The following is a 16,035-nucleotide window of genomic DNA, read 5'->3' as shown; positions in this document are numbered from 1 at the left end:
GATCTTGATGTTTATACAGCTGACTAGTTAAGAGATTAAAGGCGATAGTTAGGAAGAGAGAAAGCAGACAAAGAGATATATTAAAGTTGTTAAATATGGACTGGAACAGTTGCTGAAACCTGAAACCTAGAGGAGAATGCCAGAAATGTCCAGTAGATCACATATATCATTTGCAGGGAGACAAATTAAGTTAAGTTGATGGGTGGATAAACCCTGTGCAGGATTGGTCTGTTCTATTACAGATAGCAAAAGTGAATTATCTGAAATTGTTTTCTGTAAATTTAGTATTACATCTGGAAGGCAGCAACATGCCCAGCTTGAAGATGAGATGCTTCTCCTCAAGCTTACTCTGAACCTGATGGAACAGCAGAGAGATCACAGACAAGTAGATCACAGAGGAGAATTAAGGATTGCCTAATCTGCATTTGGTTTCTTCTTTATGAGGAGACAACATGACAAACACCACCTTGCAATGCCTCAGATTCGAAGTGCCAGTGATTTTCTACTTCATCTGGAGGACTACTTCAGTCCAAGTTCAAGGTATATTTATTAACAAAGTATGTATGCATTATATAGTCTTGAGATTTGTTTCATTACAGGCAGCCACAGAATAAGGAAACCCAAATGAATCCATAAGAAAACGATCATCAGACACCCAATATGCAGAGAGAGGAAAAAAAAAAACAAATTGTGTAAACAATAAAAGTAAGCAAATAGCATTCGGAGTGGAAGTGAGTATACAGACATGAAGCCCAGAGAAGGCCACAGCCTCAGTTCGGTCCCTGAATACAGGGAAAAGAGGAGAGAAAATAAAAACAGTTAATGCATCTTCTGCTGTTGCATAAGATGCAAATTGATTGGTAGAGATGGAAGACTATACCATGGTGTCAGGAGGAAAATTATCCCTTAGGACAGCTGAAAGGGGAATGGAGGTGAAGATGTGTTTGACAATGAAATTCGGTTGAAGGAGGTGGAAATTGGCAGGGATGGTGAAGTAGAATGTAAGGGCTGGGGAAATCTATCCTTGTTCTGCTTAGGAGCAGAACTTGTACAAGGCATTGGTGAGGCCAAATTTGGTGTATTGTGTACAGATCTGGTCACTGAATTATAGGAAAGATGTCAACAAAATGGAGAGAGTACAGAGGTGATTTACTAGAAAGTTACCTGGGTTTCAGCACCTAAGTTACAGGGAAAGGTTGAACAACTTAGGTCTTTATTCTTTGGAGTGTAGAAGGTTGAGGGGGGACTTGATAGAGGTATTTAAAATTATGAGGGGGATAGATACAGTTGTCATGGATAGGCTTTTTTCCATTGAGAGAAGGTGAGATTCAAACAAGAGGACATGAGTTGAGAGTTAAGGGGCAAAAGTTTAGGGGTAAAATGAAGGAGAACTTCTTTACTCAGAGAGCAGTAGCTGTGTGGAATGAGCTTCCAGTAGAAGTGGTAGAGGCAGGTTCAATATTGTCATTAAAAAAAATTGTATAAGTATATGGACAGGAAAGGAATGGAGGGTTATGGGCTGAGTGCAGGTCGGTGGGACTAGGTGAGAGTAAGCATCTGGCATGGACTAGATGGGCCGAGATGGCCTGTTTCCGTGCTGTAATTGTTATAGGAGCGGTGGGAATGCGATCAAAGATGCAGGACACAGAAGAGATGTGATTGAAGGCCCCATCAACTTTCACCGAAGGTCAGCCATGGCTAGATGATAAAGGAATGCATCTCAAAGGACATACACAGCACATCAGAATGTAATGAAGAACTAGGAACTGCTAGGATGAAGTACGGTGGAGCTAGGGTGGGATTCTGTGGGCTTGAAGAGGGAATTGTTTGTAACACTTGAGAAGAAGATGATGAAGAAGATGAAAATATGATATATTTTTGAAAATTTGGCTCCCATACCTACAAAAGATGGGATTAAATATATAGGTCCTTTGAAGATAAAATTATAAAGTAATTGGGGAAAGTAAAAATAAATATTAAAATTATTTTGAACTCCATGGAGCATGTGGGGATCCTCCGATATCCAGGCAATCTTTTTTCTTCTTTCTTTCTTTCCTTTTTTTTTCTTTCTTTAGATAAGGGTTAGGGAGGGAGGGTTAAGGGGAGGGGGGAGGATCAATATTATTTTTCTTTTTTTTTCATTACATTTATTCTTTGTAATTTTCTAAAAAATGAATAAATAAATAAAAAGAAGAAGATGGAAAAATCCCAGAAGGGAAGAGACGAGCCAGATTTTCACTATCTGAAAGTAAAAGTGGGATGGGAATTAGAAGTGAAACTTTCAAATTCAGTGTGAGTGTAGGAAGCAGTAATAGTGCAGTTGTGAATGTACCAGTAAAAGAATGTTGGTGGGAGGAGTGGGGGTGGGGTTGGACTGAGTATGACCAGAATAAAGTACTGCTCCATGTATCCAACAGAGAGACAGGTAGCTGGGGCTCATGGAAAGTTATTTCAGAACACCTGTGATGTGGAGAAAATATGTCAGCAATCGGGGCTCAGATCTCACTGGAGGGACTGGAGGGAGTTTGCCTGTTCTCCCTGTGATTGCATGGAGTTCCTTTGGGTGTTCCAATTTTCTTCCGCATTACAAAGATGAATAGGCTAGGAAGTTGTGGACATGCTCTGTTGTTGCTGGAACCGTGGTAACACATGCAGGCTGCCACCAGCACATCCTCAGACTGTGTTGGTGTTTGATGCAAATGATGCAGTTCACTGTATGATTCAATGTTGCGATGTGCATGTAACAAATAAAGCTGATCTTTACTTTCTCAGTCCCCCAGTTTTGATGAAGAGTCTTTATATTTGACTTTTCTTTTCACAATTGCCACTCAACCTGCTAATCTATTCTGCATTTGCTGACTTTTATTTCAGATGTAATTCTTTTGATTTTCAGTTATGTAAATCAGGCTTCCCTGTCAAAATCACAAGGCTTAATTTGTAGATGAGCAATTATTACTTGAGCACAAATTCATAATTACAGCAGACTATTCCATCTTTCTTACCTCAGAAATAACCATGTTATTCTATCAAAAAGAATAAAGATTGAAAATGATAATTTTATTTTTGACTCCCTGGCCAAAGGTTATCTCCTGTATTGATTATTCCTTGTGTAAAAAAAAATCTATCTCTTTTCCCAAAAATTAATGTTTTTGTTTTACGCCTCATGAACTACTGTTGAATTATTCTGAAATAGATTGTCTTGTTTATATCATTTTATGTATTGTAGATTTTTTAAATAACATTCCTTTCTCAATTATATATACTTTCAAGGCTAAAGAAAATTCTGTTTTCTCTAACCTTTCCTCATAACTTAGTTTTCTGAAAGTAGTTTTTATGAGTCTTTTCTACGATGCCTCATAGCCTGAATCTTCTCCTTATTTCTCAGGAATCAACAAAGCAATTATTATCACAACAAAATAAATAACTGACTTTGCATAATGCCATTAATTAAAAAAATTCCTAGATATTTCACAAGGGAAAGAATGTATGTAGACACAGCTCTTTTGGATTGACAAATATAACCAAACTTTGATTGAAGAACGTTCGTACAGTAGATTGTTAAATGATGGAGCAGGAAGTAATGCAGTAATCAAAGAAGCAAGAATGGCTACATTTGATGAATCTGCCACACATCAAAGGGTGGGAGGAATTTGGAAAGCAAGTCTGAGGTGTTAGAATCATGTTCTTACAGAAGTATGTACTGACTTTCCGTTGCAAACATATGTAGAAGTAAAGCTTATCAACGTCAAAGTATTCAATGCAGAAGGAAAAATTATCTTGGAAAATGTTATAGGTGCTTTAGGATAATGGTGTAGTAAGCCAGGAGAATAGATACAAATTTTGAATTGACCTTGGAACCCATTAGAGTGAAGAATGACAGGATGGACTGCAACGTGATGCAAATAAATGACAATTGTGAACCAAATGGCAAAGTGTCCATTAAAGATGCATGAGAAGAAATGAATTACTCTGCTGAAAAACAAATTGGAAGATTTGAAGAACTTCATTTCTATTTGCTCCAGCTAAGAAATGGTATATTTGACAAAATTTCAACAAGGCGTAACATTCATTACTTCTTGGTTGAACAAGTAATGCTTAACGCTGTTTACAGATGTTAATGAAATAATCCACTTCTGGCTTAAGTGGTGCAATAAGACAGTAACCTTTGCCTTCATCATTTTGTCTGCACATGTTTGCAACTGTAAGGGTGCACTTTCAAAATGATATGACTCAAACTTTGCTGACTTACAATCCAGACACCAGATTCAAAAACAAAAGGTTAACCATTATCTTTAACCCTTTCTCCAAATCTCAGCCCCAAAAATATTGTCAAGATCCCCTTTTTATAAAAAAGTGGAATTATTTTGTAAACTTAAAATGCAGTGCTACAATTAAAAATTGATTTATACCTTGAAATTTTGCCCTCTCAGAATTCCACTATCAAAATATTAGCCATAATTTTATTTTCCAGATGGCAATGAACTTACAGCATATTCCCATTATTTTATGGTTTGATTACAGATTTCCAACAATTATTATTTTTACTCCTTCACAATTCATATCTTTATCATAAAAAATCAAATGTAAATTATTTTCACTTTCATTCATAAAGTACTCAGCATACATCATTACCTGTACAAATGCCATTTACACTTGTGTACAAGAAAAAGTTAACCTCCTCTCATTATGTGAGGTTAATGCTTTTGAATTCCTTTATGATGCTCTGGATGGGCTTTGTAGCAGGTGGTAAAGCAGATGTAGTTTCTTTTATGTCAGTATGGTTACAGGTTGTCCATGCTGGTGGAGGGGATTTAAATTATCTTTTTAATTAGCACCAGTAGGCTGGAGCATAATTTAAGTGTGGCTGTCGAATTGGGAAGAAGTGCCCAATTTAAGTTCTTTATAAGGATTTAATGATGCCTGGCGGTTACTCTTTCATCCTTTCTGAATTAGTAAAGGCTCTGTAGTGTAACTGTTTCTACTCATCCCTCTATCTTAAAGGTAAAATTCTTTCCTCTTTCACATTTAGGTCTTTGGTGTTCATTCAGGCAGACTACCATTTAGGGTATTTGTTGTATTAAAACAAACTGGTCAGTATTGAAATCAATCTTTCTGTTCATCACCCTTATTGATATTTCATGAGATCAATACTATTTTGGTACTTACAAACATTGTTGTCAGTATAATCTTAGTATAGTTATATAGCTTGAAGACAAATGCTTAGGTGATGGACAGGTGATGACATCTTTTTGTCACTGACGTAAGTTTCTTGTCTGTACCAGCAAAATCAGATCATGTCAGGGGGTATCAGTTAGAGAAATTAAGGAGTAACACATTTGCATCCTAAATGCCTTTCAGTGTCTCATTTGCAAGTACTTTTTAGTACTTGTGTTAAGCATCCAGAATCTCAGGGTGCTTAACATTATGAACATCAAACATGTTCCTTCCATTTCTTGAAATGTCTACTTCCTCTGACGTTTGATATAGAAGCCTCAAAACTTGCTATGCTTTGTATCAATTATATAATGTGATATTATTGACCCAATCCAAAAGAAGGTTTAACCCAATTTCATAATTTAATGAAATAAAAAAAAAGTCCTGCTAATCAATTTAGCTCCTCAGAGAAAGGGAGCACTTCACCTATCAAATGCCAGTAATTTCTTTCAACAATCAAGTCGTACTTTTCTTTACTATTTCCTGAGGTCATTGGAATTGTTTCTCTTTCATATATTTAACTAGTTCTCTTTGAAATCTTAAAACTAATCTGTATCTATCATTAGATTTGACAGAGCATTTTCAAATTCAACTATAGTTACATATTGAAATGTTCATCTCCTAATCAAAGTATCCTTCAGTTCACCACAGGAAATCCACTTACTTATATTAATTTCTCTGCACCATACACATGTATAATAAAAACTGCACAGTATAATTTAAAAAAATTCCAAGGATGATATTCTTTCAATTATTCATTAGCTGATCTCTATTTTTTTACCTGTACTCAAATTTCCATGAGCAAAATAGTTTTCTGAAATGATAGACAACTTGTCTTCTAATTTACTACTTCATTTGACATTCAGAAGCTACAGATTCCACTCTGCAAGTGAAGTTTTTTGTTAGTACTTGGCATAATTCTTTCTGATTAAGTTATTAATAATGCAATAATGCTACCCTACTTTCCAGTGATAATTTTGAGTAAATCATTTGCAGTTTTTGAACATACAATGATGCCATAACCACGGCTAGAAAACTCTAAGCTTCTCATATATTCCTGGGAGAGTAAGAGCAAAATTTTTACTGCAATCTTCAAGTGAGAACAGTGCACGGTATATAACTAGCTCAGAAGACTGACATTATTTATGTCTGTTCATGGCAAGGGTTGTGCTTTCCAATAATTGCTCACTCAGTGGAGGAAACAACCCAGTTCAGAGGAAAACACACCCTTTTCTTTTAGAGTAAGAATCAGCTGAAAGAAGCTACTCTTCAAGAGAATAGCTCTTCTGCACTAAAGAAGGGCAAGTACTATCTTAAAGTGTACAGAGGCTCCTGAACGGACTGAATAAGTTTTCTATAAAAATAACAAACTTTGTTTCATTTAGTATGAGGGGAAAGCATATGGCTTCAAGTGTTTGATCTGAACCAAAACTGGTTCCTCATAGCCTCGTATGCTTATCCACAACCTAATGGAACAAATGTCCCAGTTACAAAGAATTCCAGGGTTGATTCTGCAAATCATACCTTAGTGTACCACTGAGTTGTGTTCTCTCTATTCTCCTATTTTCTCTGTGTACCCAATGACTGCGTCTCCGGTGATCTGTCAGCTAAACCGATAAAGTTTGTGGACGACACCCCTGTCAATAGATTAATCACCAGAGGTGACAAGTCCAAGTACCACTCGTAAGTAAACAAGCTAATGTCCTGGTGCTTCTTCACCTTGGAGCTGAATGGCCTCAAAGCCTTGGAGATTAATATTGGCTTCTTGAGAAATGGGTCTCCTTTCCACTCTCTCATCGTCAACCACTCTAAAGTTAGCGCTATTTCAACATCCAGGTTCCTAAGCCTCATTATTTTGCATGTGAGAGAACTATATGCTGGCTAGAAAATGAATCTCTGGGTTATATATAGTGACATATATGTACTTTGATAATAAATTTACTTTGAACTTGAATCTCCTTCATTACTAAAAGGGTTTGGCGAGGATTTAAGTGTGGCAGATGGTAAAATTCCATCTTTCTCAGAACATCCTGGTAAATTTCCAAACTGCTATCATAGGGAGCAACCTCCCACAATATATGAAAACAATAGCAAACTATCAGGTAAGCAGAAAAAAGCATTGGCTGTGGTTTACCATCACTCTAGGACCTGTATATGTCTGGGACAAAGGAGCAGATAGGAAAAATGATGCTATCTTAGAAATTTCTTCCCCTAGGCAGCTAATCTGATCAACTATTTTATTTAGCTCCTTACCCCACTATTACTCCTGTCACTGCACTGTAAACACCTTAAACCACTTTTTATAACGCTTTTTAAAATGTAAATACATGTTGGCATTTATGCATTAATGTACATTTTATTTTATAACTGTACTTTAGCCTCTAATTTCATATTTATATAAGTCTTCAATCTTTATAATTGTTGAATCTTGTTTTTTGTTGCATGTCACTTCAACACACCACAGCAAATTCCTATAAATATAAATGTATATGGTGAATAAAGTTGATCATTGAGTCTTAGGTGAGGAAATATAGCAAAACAAAGCAAGACTGAAGGGTAACCAATGAATGGAAGTTGTTCTATTGTTTAAATCATTTCCTAGTGTTATGTGAGATGTGGTTTACACATTTATCTATTAAACAAATGACAATCTGTAGCCATCTCACTGGGGCTTATATACACATTTGACTCGTTGGCTAACTCTGCTAACAGCCACACTATTCACTGGTGAGAAGGCTACCTTTCATAAACCATATATGTCTAGGGTCACTAGGATTTAGACTTCAACCAGACAGGAAGATTGGGAATTCGGATCAAAGGAACCTTGATTTGAACAAATGCTTTGTAAATACTAAGAATGCACAATTATCAGTTGCCAAGAAATAACAGGTTGTACACCAGCGTAACATTATAAAGCAAGTACATTTACCAATTTTGAGCTTTCTCCAAGTTAATAGGTAAAAGAAAAGAAGAAACGTAAAAGGTACAATTAACCCAGTCTAAATGTGCACGAACGTTGGAGCTCATGTCTGTAGTGGTCAGCTGTACTGCTTTACTCATGGTGCTAAATTCTCATCACCAGTCACAGGTGTAATTTTCTTTCTTGGACTCATTTGTCTTGAGAAGCACTCCTGCATCGAGGTCTCCCTTTGGACTGGATCATCTCAGCATCTTTTCTGGTTCTCTCCTCTTCGCATCTCCTGCCAAAAGATCATCAACCCAACTACTGTCCATCAGAAATCTTTCTCTGCCCAGGTCTCTCTAGTACCTTCTCTCTATCCAACCATCCTGATTAATTGGTACAACACTTCTAAGTTGAATAACATGGCTCCTTATCTTTCAGTGAAATCAAAACATTCTACCCCAGGACACACTGCTTTTGCCGAAAACTGCTAGAACCTCACAGCATAGCAGTAGAAATCTTAACCAGGGCATTAACACATATATAGCATTTAATAGTTTTACTTTACTTCATGTAAATACAAGCATTTACTTACCAGGTGCAGTTAAATGTACCTTGTTCATTTGCAATTATGTTCGTCATTATTTTGCGTGCATAGCAAAGGCATCCTCTCACTAAGTGCCTGTATGCACTCACTATCTTCTATAAGGAGAAAGCAACAGTGAAGCTGGTAGGATCTTCAGTGAGACCCCCAGTGGGTGGAAGGGGGGGCGGGATCTAAATTAAGGTAGATTACTCCTAAAGTAGCAATTACAATATGTCATTAATGTGTGGTCATTGATACTGCTGGATAAGCTTTCCCAAACTTACATGTGTGTCTCTTTCATTATCTTGTCACCTTGCTGTACATTTCTTCCCTTTATCTAAGAATCTCAACTCAGCCAGGCTTGTTTAACAGTCAAAAGGGTGTGATGCACCATCAATAACTCACTCTGAGACGTAAGGCGAGATATCGGCTTTTATTGACTGGAAGAAGGAACAAGCAGTGAGTGACAACCATACTACATCCTGGAGACTGAGAGGCCGGGCTCAGGCCTCGATCGCCTTTATACAGGGGTATGTGGGAGGAGCCACAAAAGCAGTCAGCAGGGGGTGTGTCCAGACATGTATATGTAGTTCACCACAGAGTGAAGACGTATCATCACCTCATTAAACATTACCAGCTCTGGTGTTAATCCAATGTATAACTTAGAGGTAGTCTTAGACGCCTGATGTGCTTATGATTTGACACCAGTCAATGAGGTCAATAAGCAGGAAAATAAGAAAGTCCTTTAAATGTTCAGGTTACTCTCAGAGCTTCCTCCATGTGTTATTCACCAAGGGAGGCATGGCAACTCATGGAGAAGTTACCATGCCCATCACTGACTTCATTTCACAAAACTTGATGGTGTTTTGTGTCAGTGCTGGTGACATAAAAAGCTACAGCCTATATAGTATCAGTGAGTATCAGTCTGCATTGGACTGGAGAGTCCGGTATTGAAGAGCTTAACTTAAAGTCTTCTGCCTAGAGAATGTGTTCACAATGAATGGAAGTTGTTCTGTTAATTAGATCTGCTATTATCTCTCAGTATACCTCATGGTGGCTGTTAGCCCACCAGCCTAGACTGCAGCTGTTCCTGAGATGATAGGGTCCAAAGCTGGGCTTTCAAGCTCATGCCTTGGGTCAAATTAACCACAAAGCCATTCCAGTTTCCTTTAGTGAAAGCCAGCAGCCTTCCAGTATATTGCACTGGTCATTGGAATAGCTCTGTGTCGGCATACCAGGAACAGGCAGACACCCACACAAGATGGGTGCTGAGTAATTGAATTTTTAAGGAAGTTTTCATGCTTCCATATCTAAGTTAGATTTTTTGATACTTTCATACTGGTCAGCAATAGGTCATATTTTACTTTGGAGCAAGGTTGGAGAGTTGTTATTTATGGATACCAAGCTGGAGAAGGATGTTCTATCCTGTCTCTTTCTCTTCCTCCTGCTCAACAACTGCTTTCTGCGGAGCTGTTGCTGACAGCTGTTGATCAGATTGTGCAGCTGATGGCACCAGCCACAGACCTTGACATCTTCTCTTCGAGCATTGTTAAAGTGGTTTCCAGGCAACAGAATCATTATTTTAACAAGCCAGTGGTCTGCCATATTACATTTTCTTTGGCAGTAAGGCATTCATCATTGTCTCTTGTCTACTCATACTGGAATAGTGCACCAGGATCACAAGGCTTGCTGCCCAGTATCATGCTTGGGATTGCCACGGTGATACAAATGCAGTGGCACAGTGGAATGAAGGAATTATGCAGCCAAAACTGACCTGAGTGTAACATTGTCACACACTAGCTGCATATCGAGAGAATGAAATTCCTTTTGTTGTCGTACATCTCAATGAACATGCAGTTCAGTGCTACTCTGGACTATAATTAGCTGTGTGATCACTTTGCCTTCCATCAAAAAGGAATTAAATATATGCAATTCTCTTTGAAGAAGGAGCCTCAGAGACTTAATTTATATGGGAATAGACAGCAAACTGTGAGTCATCCGAAATACCTTCAGCTCGAAAGGATTCCATTCAGAAGGGAATTTTATTGATGCCCGAGAGAGAAAGAATTGCAGGGCTATGGAGAAAGAGCAATAGGGACGAAATATGAGAAAGAATGAATGGTTCCTGCAGAGAGACATTATAAGCTCAATGGACCAAATGGCCTCCATTATTGATGTTAGGTTTCTATGTGTATTTCAATGTATGAAAATTTATCCATGGTGACCTCAGCAGTCACTGGCAATGCAAACGTCACCTTGCTCTGTGGCTGAGGCTGTGGAAAAGAGCATTTTTGATCTCCGTTTTAGAAATTCACTCACAACCTGTTTGTCACTGGGGTTCAGGAGGGAACTGTTCTCAAGCACCCTATGCAAAAAAGCCTCCTGCTGGAATCCTCATCTTCTTCCTTTCTGATAATTCAGCAATTTGCCATATCCTGCACTTCCTTTGTCTCAGCATACTAATGCATCTTTATCTTGAGTGAAACTGTTTTAAGTAGAAGCCTTGAGGTTAAGCCCTTTAGTTCCTGACTCTGCACCCAGTGTTGACCTCTACAACCTGAAACAATTCCGGGAAGCACAGCTAAACACCTATAATGGCATTGAAAGATCCAGCAGAAACTGAAAACTAATTTGCATGTAGATTACTTCAATTAAAAAGGTCTGCTGTTTGCTGTTGGATTTGTTCAGCTGTGTGAGACCAAGGAGTGCTTGTTTGAGCTCTGAGCTCCAGGATGCAGCCACTAGCTGCTGACAGGAAATATAACTGCTTACTATGATAAATAACACATTAGTTATCTTTTGGATATATCTGTGCATTGCAGATTGGGTGACATTATCGCTTTCCCCTTTGGCATCCTGAAGTGAGTGTGCTGGAATTTTTGGATTGTTGTGTTAAACTAAGTTTCTTTTCAATCTGCTGAACCTTTATTCCATGGAGTGCAGGAGAATAAGGTGTGACCTCATAGAAATTTATAAAGTTATAAGGGGCATGGGTAAGATCGATGGTTGTAGTCTTTTCCCTGGTTTTGGAAGAGTATGAACTTAAAGGGCACAATACAAGGGGGGGGGGGAGATTTAAAACAATTCTGAGAAGTATCTTCTTTATACAGAGTGAAAGGAGTACCTGGAATGAGCTGGCAGAGGACATGGTTGACTTGGGTACAATTGCAACATTTAGGTGGCATCTGGATAAGTATAAAGGAAATGGGCTTGGAAGGTTATGAACCAAACACGTACAACTGAGACTAGTAGGGAGGATTCTGTGGTTGGCATGCACCAGTTGGGATGAAGGACCTATTTCCATTCTATCTTACTCTATGACTGTATACATTTTTTATGATAATATTGCCAGAAACATTTGGGAATGCAGTTCTTAAGCAAGGTCATTGACATAAAGAGTTCAGAATCATAAAGCACCAAAGCACAGAAACAGGCCTTTTGGCCCATCTAGTCCTGGTCCTCTGTCTAATCCTATTTACTGTACCTAGGTCATTGTCCTCCATATCTCTCTCATCCATGTGCCTATCCAAACTTCTCTTACATAAAATAACCCATGTTTACCATTTTCTCCTCAGATTCTGCCTAAATATTTCACCTTTCATCCTAATCTATGACCTGTTGTTCTAGTCTCACTCAACTTGAGAGGAAAAAGCCTCCATCCATACCCCTCATAACTGGGTATACCGCTCTAAGATTTCCCCTCATTCTCCTGTGCTTCAGTGAATAAAGTCCTAACCTATTCGGCATTTCCCTGTAACTCATGTCAAGGCGTGGCAACATCCTTGTAAATTTTCTCTGCTCTCTTTCAAGCTTACTGATATCTTTCCTGTAGGTAGGTGACCAGAACTGCACTCAATACTCCAAATTTGGCCTCACCAATGGCTTATATAACTTCAAATAACTTCTCAACCCCCGTACACAGTGCCCTGGTTTATGAAGGCCAATCTGCCAGATCCTCTCTTTATTTTCAACCTCTTGTTGCTACAGTCAGACATCCCAAACTGTATCAAAAGGGTAATAATTATACCCATACCCACAAAGAGTAGTGTGAGCTGCCTTATGACTATCGTCCAGTAGCCCTCATATCTATGGTGATGAATGCTTTGAGAGATTGGTCATGGTCGTTATCAACTCCTGCCTTAGCAAGGACCTGAACCCAATGCGATTTGCCTGTAGCCACAATAGGTCTATGCTAGATTCAATCTCAATGGCTCTTCACACAGCTTTAGATCACCTGGAGAACACAAACAACTAGGTCAGGATGCTGCTCGTTGACTATAGCCCAGATTTAGTACCATCATTCCTACAGTCCTGATTGGTAAGCTATGGAACCTGGGCCTCTGTACCTCCCTCTACAACTGGATCCTCAATTTCCTATCCAGAAGACCACAATCTGTGCAGATTGGTAGTAATATCTCCTCCTTGCTGATCATCAACACTGATACACCTCAGGGATGTGTGCTTAGCCAACTGCTCTGCTCACTCTATACCTGTGACTGTGTGGCTAGTCATTGCTCAAATGCCATCTATAAATTTGCTGATGATACAGCCATTGTTAGATAGAGATGAGAGGCCTTACAGGAGCCAGATATACCAGCTAGTTGAGTGATGTCATAGGAACAACCTTGCAATCAACATCTGTCAGACCAAAGAGCTGATTGCAGACTTCAGAAAGGGTAGGTTGAGAGACCATGAACTAATCCTCACGGAGGGATCAGAAGTGGAGAGAGTGAGCAATTTCAAGTTACTGGGTGTCAAGATCTCTGAGGATCTAATCTGATCCTGACATATCAATGCAGCTATAAAGACGGCAAGACTGTGGCTATATTTCAATAGGAGTCTGAGAAGATTTGGTCTGTCAACTAAAACTTCTACTGATGTGCCATGGAAAGCATTCTGACAGGCTTCATCACTGCCTGGTATGGGGGCAATGAGGCGCTACTGCATGGGATGAAAAGAAGCTACAGAAAGTTGTAAAATTAGTCCATTTCATCTTGCGTACTAGGCTCCATAGTATCCAAGACACCCTCAAGGAATTGTGCCTCAGAATGGTGGTGCCCATCGTTAATAACCCCATTGCCCAGGTTATGCCCTCTTCTCATTGTTACCATCAGGAAGGATGTACAAAAGCCTGAAGGCACACACTGAGAGATTCAGGAATAGCTTCTTCCCCTCTGCCAGCCAATTCCTAAATGGACATTGAAGCATGGACACTACACGCTTAAATTATTTCTGTTTTTGCAGTATTTATTTAAATATATATATATTCACTGTAATTGACTTTTTTTTCTATATTATCAAGTATTGCATTGTACTGCAGCTGCTAAGTTAACAAATTACACAACAAATGGTAGTGATATTAAACCTGATTCTGACCCTATCTACCTGTGTTACTATTTTCAATGAATTATGATCCGTATTCCCAAGTTCCTTTGTTGTACCACATACTTCAGTGTCCTACTATTCATTGTGTAAGCCTTGCCCTGATTTGCCCTCACAATGTACAACAGCTGCATTAAATTCCATCTGTCATTTTACAGCCCACTTCCACAGCTGATCTAGATCACTCTGCAAATGTTGATAGCCTTCCTCACTATCCAGTAGCACCCCCAATCTTGGTGTCACCTGTAAATTTGCTGACCCAATTCACCTCATTAACATAGACAATAAACAATTGACCCAGCGCCAATCCCTGCAGCACATCACTAATCATGGACCTCTAATAAAAGAGACAACCATCTACTACCACTCTCTGGCTTCTGCTGCTAAACCTGTGTCGAATCCTAGTAACTACATCATCCTCAATGTGAAGTGACAACATTGTGAACCAGCCTCCCAAATGGGACATTTTCAAAGCCCTTGCTAAAGCCCATGCAGACAACATCCATCACTTTTCCTTGATCAACCATCTGAAAACCCCTCTGAAAAACTCTAAAAGTTTGGTTGGAGATGACCTGCCACTGAAGCCATGTTATCTATTCTTAACTAGCCCCTGTCCATCCAAATACGCTTCCTTCCTGTCCTTTAGAATACCTTCCAGTAATTCACCTGTGACTGAAGTCAGGCTCACTGCCTTTAATTTCCTGGTTTATTCTTTGAGTCTTTCTTAATCAAAGGAACATTAGCTATCCTCCAGTCCTCAAGTTATACCTGAGTGCCTTGGTCAATGGTCATCAACCAGTCAACCTCATTAAAACCAATCATCAATTACAATTGCATTGCTATTAGTGGAAGTTGCTATGTACAAACTAGATGCAGTACTTCAAATATTCCAAGAATAAACATATTTCAAAAATATTTAGCTGGCTGTGTAGCAATTTACAGCACTATGAAAAGAACTGCATAACTGCAAGTCCTTCTTCCTTCTTTCATTTTGATCCACTGCCAAACATAAATACACTCATGATTTGCACCCTAAGTTGAATTCGAAATGCATTTAATATTTTACAAGGAATTGTTACTAAAGGAATACTTATAAAATTACTTCTGAAGTTAAAAGAAAAGGAAACCCTGCAAACAAAAATGTATTAAAACCAGATAAAAACTCATCGTCATCATTAAGTGTCATGTTGTATGACATGGTTGATCAAGGTCTTTGACCATGATTGTTCTTGGCAAATTTTTCTACAGAAGTAGTTTGCCATTGCCTACTTCTGGGCAGTGCCTTTACAAGATGGGTGACCTCTGCCATTATCAACACTCGCCATTGGTCACATAACTGGTACTTGTGAAATGCACCTTCTGTTCATATGACAATCCACCACCTGCTCCCAGGGTTTAACATGGATTAGGGGACTAAGCAGGTACTACACCTTGCCATGGAATTCTCCTAACTCCTTTTTGCTAACAACTTTTCATAACCCCCCCACCCCACCTTTAGCCCTCCTAATACCTTTCATAAGTTCTTTCTCAATTCCCTTTTGACTCAAGGGCCATCCCCAAATTAATTTCCCAAAACTTTACATGTATTTCCTTTCAATTTTTGACAAAATTTACAAAATATCTTGTCATTCAAGATCCCAGAATTTTGCCATTCTTATCCTTTCTCCTCAGAGAACACGCGTGCCCTCAACTCTAACCAACTGATCTTTAAAAGACCTAACATCAAGTCTGTAGCAGCCTCATTTCAAACCTTGGGATTCAGGTTATCAAGACTCAAAGCAAGTGTATTTGTTTTGGTCCATTAATCTCTCCAGCACACTCTTTTTCAAAGTTCTCATTGTTATTAGGCCTTTGGTTCCCTTCAACTTCTGCAGTGAAGACAGATTTGTTTAATGGTTCAGTATTTTTACTTCTGATTTCTCTTGTCATTGACTTTATGGGGTCTTTAAGA

The sequence above is a fragment of the Hypanus sabinus genome, chromosome 22, assembly GCF_030144855.1.
Source record: "Hypanus sabinus isolate sHypSab1 chromosome 22, sHypSab1.hap1, whole genome shotgun sequence".
Lineage (NCBI taxonomy): Eukaryota > Metazoa > Chordata > Chondrichthyes > Myliobatiformes > Dasyatidae > Hypanus > Hypanus sabinus.
This window is presented reverse-complemented; position numbering follows the sequence as displayed.